The sequence below is a fragment of the Salmo salar genome, unplaced genomic scaffold (assembly GCF_965601325.2).
Source record: "Salmo salar unplaced genomic scaffold, fSalSal1 ptg000578l, whole genome shotgun sequence".
Lineage (NCBI taxonomy): Eukaryota > Metazoa > Chordata > Actinopteri > Salmoniformes > Salmonidae > Salmo > Salmo salar.
Window position 1 is genome coordinate 1,405,001 of NW_027675424.1, and position 14,180 is coordinate 1,419,180.

At 41.1% G+C, this 14,180-nt stretch overlaps 1 long non-coding RNA gene across 1 annotated transcript in view; it reads left to right on the top strand.

Moving 5' to 3' along the window:
• The window catches only part of LOC145876330 (uncharacterized), a 26,312-nt gene extending 23,937 nt beyond the window's left edge, over positions 1 to 2,375 (top strand). Inside the window, exons 2-3 of the long non-coding RNA XR_014391495.1 lie at positions 14 to 60; positions 523 to 2,375. This is a non-coding gene — a long non-coding RNA (uncharacterized LOC145876330). The remainder of the gene's footprint in view (positions 1 to 13; positions 61 to 522) is intronic.
• The last annotated feature ends 11,805 nt before the right edge of the window (positions 2,376 to 14,180 follow it).

Below are 14,180 nucleotides of genomic sequence, written 5' to 3' on the forward strand. Positions count from 1 at the left end.
CTTACCGCTACAGTGTGGAACATGGTGAAGAGATCAGAATGAAACCTGGACTTAGAAAATGTGAGTGTTGACTGCTGTGAAGAATATGACTAAGAATAAGTCTTAATTCAAGTTAAGTCAAAGTCAAAGACCACCATCATTACTGACTTGGTCATATTAAATATCATCTGTAGTTCTACAGAAGCACAAATCAGGGACACCAGCGTTTACAAAGAGTTGCTGTGTGTGTGTGTGTGTGCGTGTCCTGTGTGCGTGTCCTGTGTGCTTGTCCTGTGTGTGTGTGTGTGTGTGTGTGTGTGTGTGTGTGTGTGTGTGTGTGTGTGTGTGTGTAATTAATGTGAATAAGTGTGTTTTATATTACCATACAGTATAACATATGATCATTCAACAAGTCTCAAGTTACCTTAACTTCTCCTTTTGATACCTAGAAACATCTACATTAAATGAATTAGTGAAAAGTGAGTTAACATTCTAATGTGAATGATGATGATTTCTAATATTGTGTCTGGTTTCATCCATCAGATGTCTGTGATCTCACACTGGACCTAAACACAGTAAACAGACTCCTCTCTCTGTCTGAGGAGAACAGAAAGGTGACATGTAGGACAGAGGAGCAGCCGTATCCTGATCACCCAGAGAGATTTGAGGACTGGGGACAGGTGCTGTGTAGAGAGGGTCTGACTGGGCGCTGTTACTGGGAGGTAGAGTGGAGTGGGGGGGCTGATATAGGAGTGACATATAAAGGAATCAGCAGGAGAGGAAGGGTTAAGGACTGTTCTCTTGGATCCAATGACAAGTCCTGGAGTCTGTTCTGCTCTGACAACAGTTACTATGCCTGTCACGATAATAATTCCACTACCATAGACGTCCGCTCCTCCAGCTCCCACAGAGTAGGAGTGTATCTGGACTGGTCAGCCGGCACTCTGTCCTTCTATAGAGCCTCCTCTGACACACTGACCCACCTGATCACATTCACCTCCACATTCACTGAGCCCCTCTATCCAGGGTTTAGGGTTTATGATGTTGGCGACTCAGTGTCCCTGAAATAATAACTGGACACACACACACACACACACACACACACACACACTGAACACACACACACACACTGAACACACACTGAACACACTGAACACACACACACACACACACACTCTGGACAGACACACACACACTGAACACACACACTGGACACACACTGAACACACACTGAACACACACACACACACTGGACACACACACACTGAACACACGCAAACTGGACACACTCAGAACACACACACACTGAAACACACACACACACACTCACTGGACACACACACACACACACTGAACACACACTGGACACACACACACACACACTGGACACACACACACACTCAAACGGACATACAAACACACTGAAAACACACTGGACACACACACACGCTTGACACACACACTGGATACACACACACATACACACACAAACACTGATACACACACAAACACTGACACACACACTGAACACACACACACACTGACACACAATGGACAAACACACACTGGACACTCACACACTCTGGACATACACACACACACACACACACACAAACACACACTGGACAAACACAAACACACACTGGACAAACACACACTGGACACTCACACATGACAGGCTTGTAATATTTTCTGATCTTTTACCACTTTGCATTTTTTATGATATATTTTACTGTTTGTGTTTGTACCACAGGAGGTTGGTGGGACCTTATTTAGGGAGGACAGGCTTGTAATGGCTGGAGTGGAATAAGAGGAATGGTATCAAACACGTGGTTTCCATGTGTTCCATTTCATTCACTCTGTTCCAGACATTATTATGAGCCGTCCTCCCCTCAGCAGCCTCCTCTGGTATGTACTGTCCTGTATGTGAGAGAGACCCAACAAGGAATTACAATGTATGTATTACTTTTAATACCTGCAAATGGCAAATAAACTACTGGAACTCCTTATGAATGTCTGCAGCCGACAAGAGGTGAAAATATTACCGGAATATTCTGCAAAATGTTGATGAAGACGTCACTCAATCCACCCAAAACAACATGCAGTCTTTCCACAAGACTCCCATGAAGTTATAGTGTGACGTTATGAGTCGACGTTAAAGTAACATTCTCACAACATACTGCACTTGTTTTTATCCTGTTTTAGATGTATCCTCTGTTTAAACATTTAAACTCTTACAATAACACCGTTAAAATACCAATGTGATCATTTCTTGTCTTTTATGTTGGAAAAACAAATTGTACAATTATATGTGGACATACGCTCCATAGTTGTACAAGTATACATGGATATATTGTACTTTTCATAATAAAACATACTTGAAACAAGAAAAACCATGTTAATTGTGAAAAAATTCGTTATTGATTTTTACATTGCTTCTCCCTGTCTCATGTTGACGTTTGTCATGAATCTTGACCTGGAGGCAGAACTGTGCGATTTCCTCTAGATATGTCAGCAGCAAAGTCAGAATTGGCTGTGGAAAATAATGTTGTTTTATGGTCTTAATTTAAGGGAAGGATTAGCAGTGTGGTTAGGGTTGAGGTTAGGATTAAAAGTTGTCTAAGTTGGTCTTCCCTGTGGCTCAGTTGGTAGAGCATGGTGTGTGCAATGCCAGGGTTGTGGGTTTGATTCCCACGGGGGGCCAGTACAAAAAAAAAAAAAAATGTATGGAATGTATGAAATATATGCATTCACTACTGTAAGTTGCTCTGGAAAAGAGTGTCTGCTAAATGACTAAAATGTAATTCATGACAATAAATGCCAACCTGCCTCCCAGTCGTCCCCTCCTTATCCTGTTCGGGCTAGGGGGCAGTATTGACACGGCCGGATAAAAAACGTACCCGATTTAATCTGGTTACTACTCCTGCCCAGTAACTAGAATATGCATATAATTATTGGCTTTGGATAGAAAACACCCTAAAGTTTCTAAAACTGTTTGAATGGTGTCTGTGAGTATAACAGAACTCATATGGCAGGCCAAAACCTGAGAAGATTTCAAGCAGGAAGTGGCCTGTCTGAGAAGTAGTGTTTCATCTTGGCTCTTTTTATTGAAGACTCAGGATCTGTGCAATAACGTGACACTTCCTACGGCTCCCATACGCTCTCAGAGCCCGGGAAAAAGCTGAACGATATCGAGGCAGCGTCTGGCTGAAACACATTATCGCTTTTGGCAATTGGCCGATCAGAGTACTATGGGCTTAGGCGCGTGCCCGAGTCGACCCCATGCTTTAATTTCTTTCGTCTGTTTACCTAAACGCAGATTACCGGTCGGAATATTATCGCTTTTTTATGAGAAAAATGGCATAAAAATGGATTTTAAACAGCGGTTGACATGCTTCGAAGTACGGTAATGGAATATTTAGAATTTTTTTGTCACGAATTGCGCCATGCTCGTAACCCTTCTTTACCCTTTCGGATAGTGTCTTGAACGCACGAACAAAACGCCGCTGTTTGGATATAACGATGGATTATTTTGAACCAAACCAACATTTGTTATTGAAGTAGAAGTCCTGGGAGTGCATTCTGACGAAGACAGCAAAGGTAATAACATTTTTCTTATAGTAAATCTGACTTTGGTGAGTGCTAAACTTGCTGGGTGTCTAAATAGCTAGCCCTGTGATGCTGGGCTATCTACTCAGAATATTGCAAAATGTGCTTTCACCTAAAAAGCTATTTTATAATCTGACATATCGAGTGCATAGAGGAGTTCTGTATCTATAATTCTTAAAAGAATTGTTATGCTTTTTGTGAATGTTTATCGTGAGTAATTTAGTAAATTCACCGGCAGTGTTCGGTGGGAATGCTAGTCACATGCTAGTCACATGCTAATGTAAAAAGCTGGTTTTTGATATAAATATGAACTTGATTGAACAAAACATGCATGCATTGTATAACATAATGTCCTAGGTTTGTCATCTGATGAAGATCATCAAAGGTTAGTGCTGCATTTAGCTGTGGTTTGGGTTTATGTGACATTATATGCTAGCTTGAAAAATGGGTGTCTGATTATTTCTGGCTGGGTACTCTGCTGACATAATCTAATGTTTTGCTTTCGTTGTAAAGCCTTTTTGAAATCGGACAGTGTGGTTAGATTAACGAGAGTCTTGTCTTTAAAATGGTGTAAAATAGTCATATGTTTGAGAAATTGAAGTTTTTGCATTTTTGAGGTTTTTGAATAACGCGCCACAGGATTACACTGGCTGTTACGTAGGTGGGACGATTTGGTGCCACCTGCCCTAGAGAGGTTAAAGAAGTCATATGTTTCCTGACCAATTCACTCATAGTGTATTAAATTAGTCAAAAGTTTACTATTTGGTTCCATATTCTTTGACTGCATCAAGCTTGTGACTGCCATGATTGAGAAAGATCATGAACAATAATTAGTGAGAAAGTTACAGAGGCTTCAACAAAACCTGCTAACCTCTCACCATTACCAATAACAGAGGCTACAACAAAACATGCTAACCTCTCACCATTACCAATAACAGAGGATACAACAAAACATGCTAACCTCTCACCATTACCAATAACAGAGGCTACAACAAAACATGCTAACCTCTCACCATTACCAATAACAGAGGCTACAACAAAACATGCTAACCTCTCACCATTACCAATAACAGAGGATACAACAAAACATGCTAACCTCTCACCATTACCAATAACAGAGGATACAACAAAACATGCTAACCTCTCACCCTTACCAATAACAGAGGCTACAACAAAACATGCTAACCTCTCACCATTACCAATAACAGAGGCTACAACAAAACATGCTAACCTCTCACCATTACCAATAACAGAGGCTACAACAAAACAAGCTAACCTCTCACCATTACCAATAACAGAGGCTACAACAAAACAAGCTAACCTCTCACCATTACCAATAACAGAGGCTACAACAAAACATGCTAACCTCTCACCATTACCAATAACAGAGGCTACAACAAAACAAGCTAACCTCTCACCATTACCAATAACAGAGGCTACAACAAAACAAGCTAACCTCTCACCATTACCAATAACAGAGGCTACAGCAAAACATGCTAACCTCTCACCATTACCAATAACAGAGGCTACAACAAAACATGCTAACCTCTCACCATTACCAATAACAGAGGCTACAACAAAACATGCTAACCTCTCACCATTACCAATAACAGATGCTACAACAAAACATGCTAACCTCTCACCATTACCAATAACATAGGCTACAACAAAACATGCTAACCTCTCACCATTACCAATAACAGAGACTACAACAAAACATGCTAACCTCTCACCATTACCATTAACAGAGGCTACAACAAAACATGCTAACCTCTCACCATTACCAATAACAGAGGTTACAACAAAACATGCTAACCTCTCACCATTACCAATAACAGAGGCTACAACAAAACATGCTAACCTCTCACCATTACCAATAACAGAGGCTACAACAAAACATGCTAACCACTCACCATTACCAATAACATAGACTACAACAAAACATGCTAACCTCTCACCATTACCAATAACAGAGGCTACAGCAAAACATGCTAACCTCTCACCATTACCAATAACAGAGGCTACAACAAAACATGCTAACCTCTCTCCATTACCAATAACAGAGGCTACAACAAAACATGCTAACTTCTCACCATTACCAATAACAGAGGCTACAACAAAACATGCTAACCTCTCACCATTACCAATAACAGAGACTACAACAAAACATGCTAACCTCTCACCATTACCAATAACAGAGGATACAACAAAACATGCTAACCTCTCACCATTACCAATAACAGAGGCTACAACAAAACATGCTAACCTCTCACCATTACCAATAACAGAGGCTACAACAAAACATGCTAACCTCTCACCATTACCAATAACAGAGGGGGTTTGATCTTTGTGCCTCCGTTTCTCATTTATCATCATTCACGATTCATTCATGGTTATTCATAATCATGGTAGTATCCACATGAATGTAGAAGTCACTGACAATAGAAGTGAAGTGACTCCAACATGACAGGACATTATTTACTATTCAGTTTCTATTAGGAAAAACATCATCCAAAACACAACCAAGACCAACTGCAAATGAATTCAACAAGTTAGTAGAATCACAAGCCTCACTGCAGGTGTCAGGAATCCCGCTTCCTGAGTCTGTTTCTGCCTGAGCTGACTGTTTTCTGTTTGGAGTCTAAGGGTGCGTTCAGAAACCTATCTGGTTGCTAGGCGACGAAGTTAGGCGGGAGATCTAGTGATTACCCTACACCTGCATCTCATCAACCTTCTGCACACCTGGTCCTGATCATCACCTCTTCATAAGCCCTGAGCTGACATCCATTCCCTGCTGGATCGTTAGCAACGAACAGCCTCATGTTTCCTGAGCTAGTCTTGTTGTTTTGTTCTTGTTACTGGTTACTCCCCCCCCCGTTTACTCTGTCTACAGTCATCCTCCCGGAACATTCAACTCCCTTACCTGGCCGTCGGTGGATACAGTGACGTCATTGAATCCACCCATCTACTCTCATCAACTCACCTCCGCTGCCGCTCCGTCTCCTGGATCACTCAAATTACACATCAAGACTACCAATAAATACTCACCTTCATTTTACTCACCTTGTCCTGGTCTGCTTCTGGGTTCTGTCTTAGAGAAACGTGACAGCGGGCATGGAATATGGGACAACATGCTAAACTTATGACTACTTTAATACACTATAAGTAATATGTCCGAATAATTACGACTTTTTCAAATGGGAGAACTACATGCATAAAGTACTTTCATATCTGATAATACTGACCTCAGAGTCTCCAGTTTACAGTGGGGATTCCCCAGTACAGCAGAGAGCAGCTTCACTCCTGAATCCTTCAGGTCATTGTTACTCAGGTCCAGCTCTCTCAGGTGTGAGGGGTTTGAACTGAGAACTGAGGCCAACACTTTACAGGATGTCTTTCTGAGTTTACAGCCTGACAGCCTGCAAAGAGTCAAATCATATTAAAATCACACTGCTATTCTTTGGTGGTGAAAATAGTAGCAGTATAATTTTTCAACATATGAAACCTTCCATATCTATTCGTAAATTAATGTATCATTAAAAATGACAAATGATCAAAGTATTGCCTGCAGATAGAAACATGTATAGTACAAATATTTGAGTAGACTGACCAGACCAGTTTAAAAGCAGTATCAGTCAAAAGACAAACAGTGAGGTATCAGATTTAGATTGTATTGAGTATACAGTCCACACCATATCTATTTTCACAGTGAAGATAACATTTTAAATGACGCTCTAAACTCCAACATTTTGGATTTCAGATCAAATGTTTCATATGAGGTGACAGTATATAATGTCACCTTTTATTTGAGGATATTTTCATACATATGTTTCACCATTTAGAAAAATGAAAGCACTTTATGTATCTAGTCCCCCTATTTAAAGAAGTCATATGTTTTCTGACCAATTAACTCATAGTGTATTAAATTAATCAAATGATTAGTATTTGGTCCCATATTCTTTGACTGCAATGACTACATCAAGCCTGTGACTGCCATGATCGAGAAAGATCATGAATAATAATGAGTGAGAGAGTTACAGAGGATACAACAAAACATGCTAACCTCTCACCATTACCAATAACAGAGGCTACAACAAAACATGCTAACCTCTCACCATTACCAATAACAGAGGCTACAACAAAACATGCTAACCTCTCACCATTACCAATAACAGAGGCTTCAACAAAACATGCTAACCTCTCACCATTACCAATACAGAGGCTACAACAAAACATGCTAACCTCTCACCATTACCAATAACAGAGGCTACAACAAAACATGCTAACCTCTCACCATTACCAATAACAGAGGATACAACAGAACATGCTAACATCTCACCATTACCAATGACAGAGGGGGTATGATCTTTGTACCTCTGTAAATTTCTCATTCCTCATTATTCACGACTAATTCCTGATTATTCATAATCATGGTAGCATCCACATGAATGTAGAAGTGTTCAGAAAAATCTTCTATTCTTACTGACAATACAAGTGAAGTGACTCCAAAATGACAGGACATTATTCACCATTCAGTTTCTATTAGGAAAAATATAATCCTAAACACAACCAAGACAAACTGGAAATGAATTCAACAAGTTAGTAGAATCACACGCTTGATGTAATCACTGCAGGTATGGAATATTGGACCCAACACTAAACTTTTGACTAAATTAATTTGTCCAAATAATTAAGACTTCTTCAAATGGGAGAACTAAACTCAGCAAAAAAAGAAACGTCCTCTCACTGTCATTTGCGTTTATTTTCATCAAACTTAACATGTGTAAATATTTGTATGAACATAACAAGATTCAACAACTGAGACATAAACTGAACAAGTTCCACAGACATGTGACTCACAGAAATGGAATAATGTGTCCCTGAACAAAGGGGGGTCAAAATCAAAAGTAACAGTCAGTATCTGGTGTGGCCACCAGCTGCATTAAGTACTGCAGTGCATCTCCTCCTCATGGACTGCACCAGATTTGCCAGTTCTTGATGTGAGATGTTACCCCACTCTTCCACCAAGGCACCTGCAAGTTCCTGGACATTTTGGGGGGGAATGGCCTTAGCCCTCACCCTCCGATCCAACAGGTCCCAGATGTGCTCAATGGGATTGAGATCCGGGCTCTTCGCTGGCCATGGCAGAACACTGACATTCCTGTCTTGCAGGAAATCACGCACAGAACAAGCTGTATGGCTGGTGGCATTGTCATGCTGGAGGGTCATGTCAGGATGAGCCTGCAGGAAGGGTACCACATGAGAGAGGAGGATGTCTTCCCTGTAACGCACATCGTTGAGATTGCCTGCAATGACAACAAGCTCAGTCCGGTGATGCTGTAACACACTGCCCCAGACCATGACGGACCCTCCACCTCCAAATCGATCCCGCTCCAGAGTACAGGCCTCGGTGTAACGCTCATTTCTTCGACGATAAACGCGAATCCGACCATCACCCCTGGTGAGCCAAAACCTCGACTCGTCAGTGAAGAGCACTTTTTGCCAGTCCTGTCTGGTCCAGCGATGGTGGGTTTGTGCCCATAGGTGACGTTGTTGCCGGTGATGTCTGGTGAGGACCTGCCTTACAACAGGTCTACAAGCCCTCAGTCCAGTCTATCTCAGCCTGTTGCGGACAGTCTGAGGACTGATGGAGGGATTGTGCATTCCTGGTGTAACTCGGGCAGTTGTTGCCATCCTGTACCTGTCCCGCAGGTGTGATGTTCGGATGTACCGATCCTGCGCAGGTGTTGTTACACGTGACCCTGCCACTGTGAGGACGATCAGCTGTCCGTCCTGTCTCCCTGTAGCGCTGTCTAAGGCGTCTCATAGTACGAACATTGCAATTTATTGCCCTGGCCACATCTGCAGTCCTTGTGCCTCCTTGCAGCATGCCTAAGGCACGTTCACGCAGATGAGCAGGGACCCTGGGCATCTTTCTTTTGGTGTTTTTCAGAGTCAGTAGAAAGGCCTCTTTCGTGTCCTAAGATTTCATAACTGTGACCTTCATTGCCTACCATCTGTAAGCTGTTAGTGTCTTAACGACCGTTCCACAGGTGCATGTTCATTAATTGTTTATGGTTCATTGAACAAGCATGGGGAAACAGTGCTTAAACCCTTTACAATGAAGATCTGTGAAGTTATTTGGATTTTTACGAATTATCTTTGAAAGACAGGGTCCTGAAAAAGGGATGTTTCTTTTTTTGTTGAGTTTAGATGCATAAAGTGCTTTCATATCTAAACGGTAAAAAATACAGTCTTGGCCAAAAGTTTTGAGAATGACACAAATATTAATTTTCACAAAGTCTGCTGCCTCAGTTTGTATGATGGCAATTTGCATATACTCCAGAATGTTATGAAGAGTGATCAGATAAATTGCAAATAATTGCCAAGTCCCTCTTTGCCATGCAAATGAACTGAATCCCCAAAAAACATTTCCACTGCATTTCAGCCCTGCCACAAAAGGACCAGCTGACATCATGTCAGTGATTCTCTCGGTAACACAGGTGTGAGTGTTGACGAGGACAAGGCTGGAGATCACTCTGTCATGCTGATTGTGTTTGCATAAATGACTGGAAGCTTCAAAAGGAGGGTGGTGCTTGGAATCATTGTTCTTCCTCTGTCAAACATGGTTACCTGCAAGGAAACACGTGTCATCATCATTGCTTTGCACAAAAAGGGCTTCACAGGCAAGGATATTGCTGACAGTAAGATGGCACCTAAATCAACCATTTATCGGATCATCAAGAACTTCAAGGAGAGCGGTTCAATTGTTGTGAAGAAGGCTTCAGGGCGCCCAAGAAAGTCCAGCAAGCGCCAGGACCGTCTCCTAAAGTTGATTCAGCTGCGGGATAGGGGCACCACCAGTACAGAGCTTGCTCAAAAATGGCAGCAGGCAGGTGTGAGTGCATCTGCACGCACAGTGAGGCGAAGACTTTCGGAGGATGGCCTGGTGTCAAGAAGGGCAGCAAAGAAGCCACATCTCTCCAGGAAAAACATCAGGGACAGACTGATATTCTGCAAAAGGTACAGGGATTGGATTGCTGAGGACTGGGGTAAGTCATTTTTTCTGATGAATCCCCTTTCTGATTGTTTGAGGCATCCGGAAAAAAGCTTGTCTGGAGAAGGCAAGGTGAGAGCTACCATCAGTCCTGTGTCATGCCAACAGTAAAGCATCCTGAGACCATTCATGTGTGGGGTTGCTTCTCAGCCAAGGGAGTGGGCTCACTCACAATTTTGCCAAAGAACACAGCATGAATAAAGAATGGTACCAACACATCCTCCGAGAGCAACTTCTCCCAACCATCCAGGAACAGTTTGGTGACGAACAATGCCTTTTCCAGCATGATGGAGCACTTTGCCATAAGGCAAAAGTGATAACTAAGTGGCTCTGGGAACAAAACATTGATATTTTGGGTCCATGGCCAGGAAACTCCCCAGACCTTAATCCCATTGAGAACTTGTGGTCAATCCTCAAGAGGCAGGTGGACAAACAAAAACCCACAAATTCCGACAAACTCCAAGCATTGATTATGCAAGAATGGGCTGCCATCAGTCAGGATGTGGCCCAGAGGTTAATTGACAGCATGCCAGGGCAGATTGCAGAGGTCTTGGAAAAGAAGGGTCAACACTGCAAATATTGACTCATTGCTTCAACTTCATGTGATTGTCAATAAAAGCCTTTGACACTTATGAAATGCTTGTAATTCTACTTCAGTATTCCATAGTAACATCTGACAAAAATATCTAAAGACACTGAAGCAGCAGACTTTGTGAAAATTAATATTTGTGTCATTCTCAAAACTTGTGGCCACGACTGTATATGTATGAACACCTTTAAACAAAAGGTGACATTCTGTACTGTCACTTAATATGAAACATTCTATCTCAAATCCAAAATGCTGGAGCATAGCACCAAATGTAAAACTGTAAGCTTCACTGTCCAAACACATGTGGTGTGGACTATGTGTGTCTGGTAAACACATGTGGATCTGGTGAACAGTTATCACTTGTTGACCAACTACAGGAATACTGACCTCAGAGTCTCCAGTTTACAGTGGGGATTCCCCAGTCCAGCAGAGAGCAGCTTCACTCCTGAATCCTTCAGGTCATTGTTACTCAGGTCCAGCTCTCTCAGGTGTGAGGGGTTTGACCTCAGAGCTGAGACCAGAGAATCACAGCCTTCCTCTGTGACTCCACAGCCTGACAGCCTGCAAAGAGTCAAATCATATTAAAATCACACTGCTATGCTTTGGTGGTGAAAATAGTGGCAGTATCATTTTTCAACATATTCAGATATCAGTGTCCTGAAACCTTTCATATCTATTCGTAAATGAATGTATCATCATTAAAAATGACAAATTATCAAAGTTTTGCCTGCAGATAGAAACATGTATAATACAAATATTTGAGTAGACTGACCAGACCAGTTTAAAAGCAGTATCAGTCAAAAGACAGACAGTGAGGTATCAGATTTAGATTGTATTGAGTATACAGTCCACACATATCTATTTTGACAGTGAAGATAACATTTTAAATGTGGCTCTAAACTCCAACATTTTGGATTTCACATCAAATGTTTCATATGAGGTGACAGTATATAATGTCACCTTTTATTTGAGGATATTTTAATACATACAGTTGAAGTCAGAAGTTTACATATACCTTAGCCAAATGCATTTAAACTCAATTTTTACAATTCCTGACATTTAATCCTAATAAAAATTCCCTGTCTTAGGTCAGTTAGGATCACCACTTTATTTTAAGAATGTGAAATGTCAGAATAATAGTAGAGAGAATGATTTATTTCAGCTTTTATTTCTTTCATCACATTCCCAGTGGGTCAGAAGTTTACATACACTCAATTAGTATTTGGTAGCATTGCCTTTAAATGGTTTAACTTGGGTTAAACGTTTTGGGTAGCCTTCCACAAGCTTCCCACAATAAGTTGGGTGAATTTTGGCCCATTCCTCCTGACAGAGCTGGTGTAACTGAGTCAGGTTTGTAGGCCTCTTGCTCGCACATGCTTTTTCAGTTCTGCCCACAAATTTTCTATAGGATTGAGGTCAGGCTTTTGTGATGGCCACTCCAATACCTTGACTTTGTTGTCCTTAATCCATTTTGCCGCAACTTTGGAAGTATGCTTGGGGTCATTTTCCATTTGGAAGACCCATTTGTGACCAAGCTTTAACTTCCTGACTGATGTCTTGAGATGTTGCTTCAATATATCCACATAATTCTCCTGCCTCATGATTCCATCTATTTTGTGAAGTGCGCCAGTCCCTCCTGCAGCAAAGCACCCCCACAACATGATGCTGCCACCGCCGTGCTTCACAGTTGGGATGGTATGATGGCTGTGTGGTCCCATGGTGTTTAGACTTGCATACTATTGATTGAACGTGTTACCTTCAGGCATTTGGAAATTGCTCCCAAGGATGAAGCAGACTTGTGGAGGTCTACAATTTTTTTTGCTGAGATTTTGGCTGATTCCTTTTCATTTTCCCATGATGTCAAGCAAAGAGCCACTGAGTTTGAAGGTAGGCCTTGAAATACATCCAAATTATGTCAATTAGTCTATCAGATGCTTCTAAAGCCATGACATCATTTTCTGGAATTTTCCAAGCTGTTTAAAGGCACAGTCAACTTAGTGTATGTAAACTTCTGACCCACTGGAATTGTGATACAGTGAATTATAAGTGAAATAATCTGTCTGTAATCAATTGTTTCAAAAATTACTTGTGTCATGCACAAAGTAGATGTCCTAACCGACTTGCCAAAACTATAGTTTGTTAACAAGAAATTTGTGGAGTGGTTGAAAAACACGTTTTAATGACTCCAACCTAAGTGTATGTACACTTCCGACTTCAACTGTATGTGATTCACAATTAAAACTTACATTCTGATGATGCCATGATTAAGAAGAATCATGAATGAATCATGAATCATAATGAGTGAGAAAGTTACAAGAGGCCACAACAAAACATGCTAACCTCTCACCATTACCAATAACAGAGGCTACAACAAAACATGCTAACCTCTCACCATTACCAATAACAGAGGCTACAACAAAACATGCTAACCTCTCACCATTACCAATAACAGAGGCTACAACAAAACATGCTAACCTCTCACCATTACCAATAACAGAGGCTACAACAAAACATGCTAACCTCTCATCATTACCAATTTATTTATTTATTTCACCTTTATTTAACCAGGTAGGCAAGTTGAGAACAAGTTCTCATTTACAATTACGACCTGGCCAAGATAAAGCAAAGCAGTTCGACACATATAACACAGAGTAACACATGGAGTTAAACAAATGTAACCCTCTCACCAGGCTTGAATATGACTTTCACAACATTAACATATGTAGAGTATCTCAGCAGCATGGGATGTTAGGTGAGAAGGACATCTCCAATAAGAATTCCTATTGTAAACTATCTAGGGTTATGACAATAGGGTATTAACTTCAGATGAAATGATTATAGGTTTCTGTTATTGAATCAGGATAAACCATCCCATGCATTAAATTAAAACAATTATTGACTCCACCAAGGCAACATACATAATGTTCCATATGTGTATTAAAACAT